Below are 10,752 nucleotides of genomic sequence, written 5' to 3' on the forward strand. Positions count from 1 at the left end.
TCTATTCCGGACTGAACGTAAGTGATGTGACCTTACGAATCTGCACGCCCGTGATACCCATACGACTGTTCACTCTGCTGATGCCAGATGTCGATCGTTCGGTACATAACGAAACTTCCATAAGCTCATATGCATTAACTGAATTGTGCGCAACAGATTAATTTGTTTAGCGATGATAGCCTATTGAAACCTGAGACTTGGATTGACAATCTACCAACATATTTAATTTGTGCCAAATTGTCATCTACACTACTGGCCATTAAAATTGCTACACCAAGAAGAAATGCAGATGATAAACGGGTATTCATTGGACAAATATATTATACTAGAACTGACATGTGATTACATTTTCACGCAATTTGGGTGCATAGATCCTGAGAAATCAGGAACAACCACCTCTGGCTGTAATAACGGCCTTGACACGCCTGTGCATTGAGTAAAACAGAGCTTGGATGGTGTGTATAGGTACAGCTGCCCATGCAGCTTCAACACGATACCACAGTTCATCAAGAGTAGTGACTCGCGTATTGTGACGAGCTAGTTGCTCGGCCACCATTGATCAGACGTTTTCAAGTGGTGAGAGATCTGGAGAATGTGCTGGCCAGGGCAGCAGTCGAACATTTTCTGTATCCAGAAAGGCCCGTACAGGACCTGCAACACGCGGTCGTGCATTATCCTGCTGAAATGTAGGGTTTCGCAGGGATCCAATGAAGGGTAGAGCCACGGGTCGTAACACATCTGAAATGTAACGTCCACTGTTCAAAGTGCCGTCAATGCGAACAAGAGGTGACGCCGGGTGATACGCCAGTATGGCGATGACGAATACACGCTTCCAACGTGCGTTCACCGCGACGTCGCCAAACACGGATGCGACCATCATGATGCTGTAAACAGAACCTGGATTCATCCGAAAATATTATTCTGCAATAAAAAATGGGGGTTCCCATTTGAAATTTTAAACTTGCCTCCCGCCCCACTCCCAGGGAGCTGGGGTGGCGGGCTAATTTTAGCACCAGCAGATGTCCCCCTCGAAAATAATCAACTTTGGATTCTACACTTTTTTGTGTGAAGCTTGTTTTAAGAGTTATTCTGGTTTGTCAACTTAAAATTTACATCCTGTATATGGCAGGACGGCCAGTGATCTCGTCTGTGTGGATGTTCATAAGGCTCGAACCCTTACGGGGAATCGACAAAATGCCGCGAGTAATAAGAATAATGGGCAAGGGGCACTACATTAGTAATGTGTGGACAGAGAGAATTTGGGTCTGACGAGAGACGTGCTAGGGTAGTCTCTGCAGCTACGCTGAACAGTGTCTCCGTATATCGCAGTGATCAGCGCATTTGCTTAGTGAACACGAGACTTGGGTTAGAATCCGGGTCATTCCCTTCGATTTATTCCATGCCCGCTCGCAGTTAATGTCTGTAATTCCTTTGTGTCTTAATTGAATAGTGGCTGCGGGATCAAAAATGGTGTCCGTTCTTTCGGACATGAGACCAGTGATCGCAGATTGTGGTAAACTCGACAGTCATTTGTCTTACTGAACGCAGCTAATGTGGCATCTTTGACAGAAATGAAAGCTAGAGTACCGCGAGAAATGAATGACTGCTTCCGATTCTCTGAGAAATGTGACTTGGGTTAATGTAGATAGGAACAGTAAATTGTCACATAAAAATCTAATTTTACGCAGTTACCAAGTCAGCGTGACGTAGCAGGGACCTTTCATGTTCCAGTATTAAGTGTACGCTTCCTCCCTCCCGTCAACGCGAAGTTCTGACGCCCTAGTCATGTCTCCAGTTTGTTTCGGCGGATAATTCTTCCTTGTCATATCATAAGGGACACAGGGCGGATAACTTCCAAAATTAGTTTCGAGAGAATTTGAGCCTCTTTGAGCATTTCACATGTAATCAAAGCTACGCGACACTCGAGTGGGATGATTCGCGCATTTTCTTTTCAAGAAAGGCGGAGAAAATGTATTGTGATGATTCTGGAAGATTTTGAATAATGTCTGGCCTACAAGATATACTTGACGTGCGCCCAGTCGAGTAATTATGTGACACTGAACAAATGCCTGTCAGTATCCAGGATCACTATTTACAAATCCCAAAAGGGTGCATAAAGCTACTTAAAAATGGTTCAAATGGCTCTGAGCACTATGGGACTTAACTTCTCAGGTCATCAGTCCCCTGGAACTTAGAACTACTTAAACCTAACTAACGTAAGGACATCACACACATCCATGCCCGAGGCAGGATTCGAACCTGCGACCTTAGAAGTCGCGCGGTTCCAGACTGTAGCGCCTAGAACCCCTCGGCCACTCCGGCCGGCCCATAAAGCTACTGAAATTGAATTATTCAGTGGCTGAGAATACATGTGGTACAAGTGATATTTTACAGGAAAATGAGCTAAGTGCACCTTTTTATTAAAGGTAAGGTGTGGATCTCTTCAGACTAAAAGAAGTACAGGCGATTTCCTGCATTGTTCTGGACTATGTGATGGCAAAGTTTAGTCTCCAATCCAATGCCTCGACTGCATTTAGAATACAACTAGCACAAGTGAAATGGCGGACGAAAGGAGAACTGCTGCTGTCTTTAACGAAACTTTCGGTGCCATTTTTTTAAGTAGTGTAACAGACTAATGTATATGCTCTTAAGATTACTTATATTTGATTCACGTTTAAATAGGCCATGCTTTGAAATAGTGAATGCACATCTTGAAGCAAAATCAGCATACTGACACAATAGAAAAAATGTTCCTTGAACTTGGTCATACGTACATGGACTGTGATAATGCACATAAAAATTGAAATGTGTATTTGTTTCCCAAAACAGGATTGAAGAAGTGAAGAAGATTAACCTAAAGCCTTCAAAAATTGGAATGGAAACGGAAAACTTTCTTCGAATTAAACCCAAGGATGCCATAGCAAAGGACACAGTTGCTAAAGGCACTCAAGAGAACAAAATACAGCGGAGGAATATTACTAGGATCAGAATCAGCAAGGAAAATCCTCGACCAATACAGTTCAGGTATTCACGAAAATATGGTCTTGAGGTTATTGAAGTGGATTTGAGGAGGCATAATACTAATCGCCGATCAATACCTCTTCTGCTGCCTTTGCATCAAGATGAATGTGAAATAAAATTCGAGAAGTGGAATAATTTTCAGGAAATCGTTCCCAGACAGGAATTACCATCGGTGTAAGGAGAGGGGCAACGACCTTGCCGCAGTGGATACACTGGTTCCCGTCAGATCACCGAAGTTAAGCGCTGTCGGGTGTGGTTGGCACTTGGCTGGGTGACCATCCGGGCCGCCATGCGCTGTTGCCGTTTTTCGGGTTGCACTCAGCCTCGTGAAACCAATTGAGGAGCTACTCGACCGAATAGTAGCGGCTCCGGTCAAAGAAAACCATCGTAACGACCGGGAGAGGGGTGTGCCGACCATACGCCCTCCTATCCGCATCCTTAGCTCAAGATGACACGGCGGTCGGATGGTCCCGATGGGCCACTTGTGGCCTGAAGACGGAGTGCTTATGAAGAGAGAGTGGAGAAAGAAGAAGACATGGTCGAAGAAGGAAGGCTGAAAAATGCGCAACACGTTAGAACGGCATGACGTGTGTTGCCCCAGGAAAGACATTCTTCTGATATCACAGAATGAAATGATTCTGTTTCTATGTTAATGCACTGGCTCTGAGAGGATTATAGAAAGTCACAATAAATAATGTCTCGTATCTCTTGGAACCACAAAACTATATTTTCGTTCTGGTATTTTTATTTTATTTGCTATTTACCTATTACTTTTCAGCCTGTTATATTAATGTTGCATTAATTACTAAAATATTGTTTGATAACGAACATTTATGTACTGTGAGTATCATGTGTGTTGTATCAAAAAATTTCCAGAATAAAGCACAGTAAAGAAAATGCTTTTGCATTTGTACCTGTGGATGTTTTAAGATGCAAGGAGCAGAAGTATTTTTAATATATTATAAAAACAACGCAGAAGCACTACAGTCTAGAACCATACCTACAACTAAACAAAGACTAACCGAACACAAAAAAATACCCGATATTTCGATAGTAGCTCACATAAATTATAAATAGCCATTTAACTTTGGCAGTCATTTACTCAGCACCACTTGTAAGCCCCTCAGTTGTCGAGATGATTGACACGACATGGTGAAGGACTGACTGGAATTCTTAAATATGGCAGTTTATTTTCGAAAGCCGGCTTTTAGAGAATTTACACCCCTTTGAACGTTTCATCTATAGTCAAAACCACGCAATATTCCACTAGGATAATTCGCACAGCTACTGGTCAAAAATTGTGTAGAATTTATGTGATTTAAATTTTGGAATACCTAGAGCTACAACAAATGATCGACGTGAAACCAGCTGAATATTTATATGTCTTGGGGAAAATAATTGAAGATGTTTGGGACTTTTCTACTTTCTACTTTCCATCCCTGGAAAGCTACAGCAGCTTCTGAAACTGTGTATTTGCCGCCACTGAGACGGGAGAAGAGAGAAAACTGTATCGCAGCTCGTTTCGCAGAAGTGGCCTGGCGGAAGCCGCCTGTAAAGGAAACGTACGGCAGTGCTGGCGATAAGCTGCGGCGGCACCTCGCCACAAAGGCCGCAGGCGTTTGCTTTCGGCTACCTCGTCAGCGCCGTCCCACGCTGACCAGCCGACACAGCCGGCTACCGGAATGCGTGGGAGCGTCCATACTTCTCGAAAATCCGCTGCAGTCAACAGCCAACCGGCCACAAAAAGCCGGAATTTTAGTTGCTGCTCGACTGTTGCAACTGAATTTTACCTTTTTTCTTAATGAGTAGTCAGACATCTACAGTGATCTGCAGAAGAAACGATAATTGTAATAGAAAATGTATACGAAGACTTCGGCTGTAAACAATAGTAAGCGACATTTTTTGTTGTTTCGAGAAATCGCGCAGTAGTATTTCAATAAATTCTCATAAATAAGATACTTTATTGGCATCCAGTGTGACTTTTATAGCCACATATATATTCACGTATATCTACCGAAACATTGTTTTAAAATAGTAAATTCTACCCACAATTCTGAACATAAAATTTCGTCAGTGGATACTTAAAATTGTTTATTGGCAAACCGAGTGCACTTAACATTACTAACCATTGACTTAACTGGTCGAGTTAAGGAAACATTATTGCGTAATCTCTCCAAAATACAAATTTAAAAGGCCGAAATTGTTGCAGTTTGTGATACTACCATTTGTATTCACTATTTTTGCAATGAGCAGTATAAAACTAATTTTATTGTCGCCTACATTTTATTACTTCACACCTTGACAATACATTTAGATAACTGAATCAATACTGTAATACATTTAAACGCAATCAGTCTTTCATCAGAAATAAGCAAACAAATCAGTGTAAGTCACAGTAAACACAAATTAAGAGCCCACGAATAAAACCGGGGAAAGTAACATTTTGTACATTTCACAGGAGAGGAGATTTAAACTTTCAAGACTACAAAAAAAAAAAAAAAAAAAAATTCGAATCGAGTGTAACCAACATAATTATGGTGCCAAATGATTGCAGAGGACGTATATTAGAAAAAAACGATAGTTGAAATTGTGTGATAAAAAAGACAATAATGCAACAATTTACCACGAAAAGAACGTATTAGCTCCGTTACTCTTTGGTAAGCTTCCATCCCTTCTTTGTGTTTTTCAGCACTGGAAGTTTCTCTTTGTTGCTCTTGGATTTTGGTTCCTTATGTAGTAGACTTTAATAGAAATTTCTTGCGCATTGACCACAAAACTGTTTTAAGCTCTTGCAAGTCTGCTTATTTTTTAAGGCATTGGCAGGAGCTTTGAAAATATATCCCCAGAATTATTTATTTGCAGAACAATCGTGATTTAACTTTCAAGAGGTTTCATATTACAAGACACTTCCCATTATATGCTAGATGAGACCATCAGAATTTGTCAGGTCCCTGCGGTTGATAGTCAGGCTCAGCTGCTACTTGCAGACCAACAGTATGTTCCAAATGTACTGGTAGTCACTCTCCATTATAAGTAAACCTTCATTTGAACGAACTATCTTCATTCACAACCAGAGCTTCTCTCAAGGTTTCAAAAGCATTAATCCCGTTCTTTTGGTACCTCTGTAATAACCGTCTTCATTACCAAACCAGCGTTTTTATCGCATTCCACGTAAGAGTATCCTCTTATTGGAAATACTGTTTTGGCAGTATCTAACCTCTTAATGGTATGAACGAGATAGTGACGGTATATGAGCACTGGATAGTTCTTATCCTGTCCTAAGCGTGAATCACAGAATATTATAAGAACCCTTACTTTTGGATCAAGTATTTCACTCAGACAGCAGTGCAAAAAAATAATAACTTCATTCGCTCCTTTATTCCTAGACCTTCAGTGTAAGTTAAAAATATTGCATCACTGTTGGACATTTGATAGATGTGGAAACTGTAAACCGATAATTCCATGCAAAGTAATGAAAACCTTTTATCAAACAGGAATTTCACTCATGGTATAATTTCGTTTGATTCTTACACTGAATCGTAAGGAGCAACCTCTGGCATTGGAATCGTCATGCGTAAGCCTTCTACAGGCAATTAGTACCATAGAAATTAAGCTGGTTAAATAGGAAGATTTGTCATTTCAATCACCTAACAAATTGACTTGTTTGAAACACTCAAACAATGAGCATTTCCAGGCAGTCCCTAACTCATGAGACATTGCCCTAAAGTCCCTACAAGCATTACTCATTCTGTCATAGTTTTTTCTCTTTTTAGCTGATAGATAAAAAGATGGCTTTTCACTTTCATCTTGTAATGATCTACGCGTTTTAAATATCCTGGGGGCCACATTACAATCACACTTCAAACTGAACACTCTTACTATAAAGAAACAAGAAAGAGTAAGAAACTCAACCGATCGTGTTTGCAGCCGCTAACTCAACTGATCTAACAGGTGCATTTTAAACAGTTGAAGTAAACCTTGAACTTGCCCCAATCTTTCCGTGAGAAGACCGACTTAAAACGTTCTTTTCATTACAACTAAAAGGAAAACCTTTGTATCTCGGTGCCACATTATTTGAAAGTCGTTTTAACTGCCTTGTATTATCGACAGCTGGCCATAAGAATTTACCATACACTAATTTTCTAATTGAATGGACTTATCTCATTTGTCCGTGGGGCTTCAAATGTTCATTTGTTTTGAAACACACTACAAGTTTCCACCTGAAGTTATACACTGTTAATTATGAGACACAGATATTTCTCTAGACATACTTTCAACGTAGCCTCATCATTTTTATAAGTAGATAAATTGTAGTCCTGTAATATCTACTAAAGACATGAAAATCAGCTATACTTCCCCCTGTTCCTCCCTACCCTCCTCCTGCTCTTCCTGTTGGTGGTGTGATGAATTTACTTCCACTTGGAGGGAGTCGTGCCAGTAATGAAACACACCACAGATCTGTTTTAAACATGAAATAATTTCATTCAATATGTCACGTTTAATAGGAAATGGTCGACGGTATATTGTTTTGAGTGCTTTCTTTAATGATTTACTGCTCGAAGCCCATACGTGTTTTGATAGGGGAACCGATTCCAGACAGCCGTTGTATGTGTTGCAAAACATTAAAGTCGCAATAGGTTGTATCGCTCATCAGAAAAGACTGACCGCACACACATACTTATACTGAACTTCCGTTCATTGGCCGCTCCTTGTGGTTGGCGAAAAAGCTGTTTCGGTGCAGAGAAGTTGTAGAAAAAACCTTGCGTCAATCGTATTTCCTTGAATGGTTTCTGTTTAGGGGATGTCTTAAGTACTTCTTCCCAATGATCAGATCCAAGCACCATCTGATAATGTGACCTGACATGTTCTCAACTTTTTAGCAAAGTCACGGTCACTGGTTAGCACCGGCGGAAGTCTATGCTCACTGTACGTGAAACGAGTTTACTTTAACAAGTATAACCAAAATGACACTGAAGGCCAGTCCTTGTTTTGTCCGCTACAGCTGTCTGAAACCGCTATCAGTTTTCATCTCTGATGTCATTCTTTTGAAATACATCTTCATACAGCTTGCTACTTCTTTCGGTCCTATGTTAACTACTGATTCATCTCAGAGAAAAAAGTGTCCTTGCACATCTCCACATGAATGGACGCTAAAATTCTAGCAACATATTTTAAGCTTTCAAGCATTGGCCCTGTGGTCAATTTAGTTGTACAAAGTGTCTGTTGCACATAGAATGTGATTACGCGAACGTTGCTATCTTGTTTTCCTACTGTAATAGCTTCATGTATCGCTGACTGTCCAGCTTCTGGCTTTTCGATTGTGCTGCTCTTGTTTTATTCGCAATGAATCTACTTCTTTTTCATCTTACAGATCTCACTATATTTGACTGATACAACAAATGCATCGCACAGGTGGCAGGTGGACATTTTGTAGTTGGTGTTGTTGTGGTCTTCAGTCCAAAGACTGGTTTGATGCAGCTCTCCACGCTGCTGTATCCTGCGCAAGCCTCTTCATCTCCCAGTACCTACTGCAACCTACATCCTTCTGAATACGCTTACTGTATTCGTCTCTTGGCCTCCCTCTGCTAATTTTTACCCCTCACGCTCCCTCCAGTACTAAATTGGTGATCCCTTGATGCCTCAGAATGTGTTCTACCAACTGATGCCTTCTTCCAGACAGGTTGTGCTACAAATTCCTCTTCTCCTCAATTCTATTTAATACGTCCTCACTAGTTACGTGATCTACCCATCTAATCCTCAGCATTTTTCCGTAGCACCACATTTCAAAAGCTTCTATTTTCTTCTTGTCTAAACTATTTATCGTCCATGTTTCACATCCATACATGGCTACACTCCCCACAAATACTTTCAGAAACGACTTCCTGACACTTAAATCTATATTCGATGTTAACAAATTTCTTTTCTTCAGAAACGCTTATCTTGCCATTGCCAGTCTACATTTTATATCTTCCCTATTTAGATCACCATCAGTCATTGTGCTTCTCAAATAGTAAAACTCATCTACTACTTGAAGCCTCTCGTTTCCTAATCTAATTTCCTCAGCATCACCTGATTTAATTCGACTGCATTCCCTTAGCCTTGCTTTGCTTTTGTTGATGTTTATCTTATATCCGCTTTTAAAGACGCTGCCCATTCCGTTCAACTGCCCTTCCAAGTCCTGTGAGAGAATTACAATATCATCAGCAAACATCAAAGTTTTTATTTCTTCTCCATGGATTTTAATACCTACTCTGAATTTTTCTTTTGTTTCCTTTATTAATTTCTCAGTATACAGATATAATAACATCGGGGATAGGCTACAATCCTCTCTCACTCATTTCACAACCACTGCTTCCCTTTCATGTCCCTCGACTCTTATAACTGCCATCTGGTTTCTGTACAAATTGTAAATGGCCTTTCGCTCCCTGTATTTGACCCCCGCTACCTTCAGAATTTGAAAGAGAGTACTCCAGTCAACATTGTCAAAATCTTTCTCTAAGTCTACAAATGCTATAAACGTAGGTTTGCCTTTCCTTAACCTATCTTCTATCAGAAGGCGTAGGGTCAGTATGCCTCGCGTGTTCCTATATTTCTTCTCAATCCAAACTGATTTTCCCTGCGGTCGGCTTCCGCCAGTTTTTCCGTCCTTCTGTAAAGGATTCGTGTTAGTATTTTGCAACTGTGATTTCTCAGACTGGTAGTTCGGTAATTTTCACACCTGTCAGCACCTGCTTTCTTTGGAATTGGGATTACTATATTCTTCTTGAAGTCTGAGGGTATTTCGCCTGTATTATGCATCTTGCTCACCAAATGGAAGAGTTTTGTCATGGCTGGCTCTCCCAAGGCTATCAGTAGCTCTAACGGAATGTTGTCTACTCCTAGGGCCTTATTTTGACTCAAGTCTTTCAGTGCTGTGTCAAATTTTTCACTCAGTATCATATCCCCCTTCTCATCTTCATCTACGTCCTCTTCCATTTCCATAATACTGCCCTAAAGGACATCTCCCTTGTATAGACCCTCTATATACTCCTTCCTCCTTTCTGCTTTCCCGTCTTTGCTTAGGACTGTTTTTCCATCTGAGCTCTAGATATTCATATGTGTGGTTCTCTTTCTCCAAATGTCTCTTTAATTTTCCTGTAGGCAGCGTCTATCTTACCCCGCTGATATATGCATCTACAGCATTACATTTGTCATCTAGCCATTCCTGCTTAGCCATTTTCTACTTCCTGTCGATATTATTTTTTAGACATTTGTATTCCCTTTCGTCTGCTTCATTTACTGCATTTTTATATTTTCGCCTTTCATCGATTAAATTCAATATCTCTTTTGTTATCAAAAGGTTTTTACTAGCCCTCGTCTTTTCACCTACTTGATACTCTGCTGCCTTCACTATTTCGTCTCTCGAAGCTACCCATTCTTCTTCTAGTGTGTTTCTTTCCCATGTTCTTGTCATTCGTTCCCTAATTCTCCCTCTGAAATTCTCTTGGTTCTTCCTGTTTATCCTGGTTCCATCGTCTAAGATCCTGCCTTTTTACAGTTTCTTCAGTTTAAGTCTGCGTGTCATAACCAATAAATTGTGGTCAGAGTCCACATCTGCCCCTGGTAATGTCTTACAATTTAAAACCTGGTTCCGAAATCTCTGTCTCACCATTATATAATCAATTTGAAACCTTCCCGTGTCTCCGGGTCTCTTCCACGTGTACAACCTTTTTTCGTGACTCTTGAACCAAG

The 10,752-nt window shown here is 40.6% G+C and overlaps 1 pseudogene; it reads left to right on the forward strand.

Moving 5' to 3' along the window:
* Positions 1–3,206: 3,206 nt before the first annotated feature.
* LOC126185859 (5S ribosomal RNA) lies at positions 3,207–3,324 on the forward strand (annotated as a pseudogene).
* Positions 3,325–10,752: the final 7,428 nt, after the last annotated feature.

This window comes from Schistocerca cancellata, chromosome 4 (genome assembly GCF_023864275.1).
Source record: "Schistocerca cancellata isolate TAMUIC-IGC-003103 chromosome 4, iqSchCanc2.1, whole genome shotgun sequence".
Taxonomy (NCBI): Eukaryota; Metazoa; Arthropoda; class Insecta; order Orthoptera; family Acrididae; genus Schistocerca; species Schistocerca cancellata.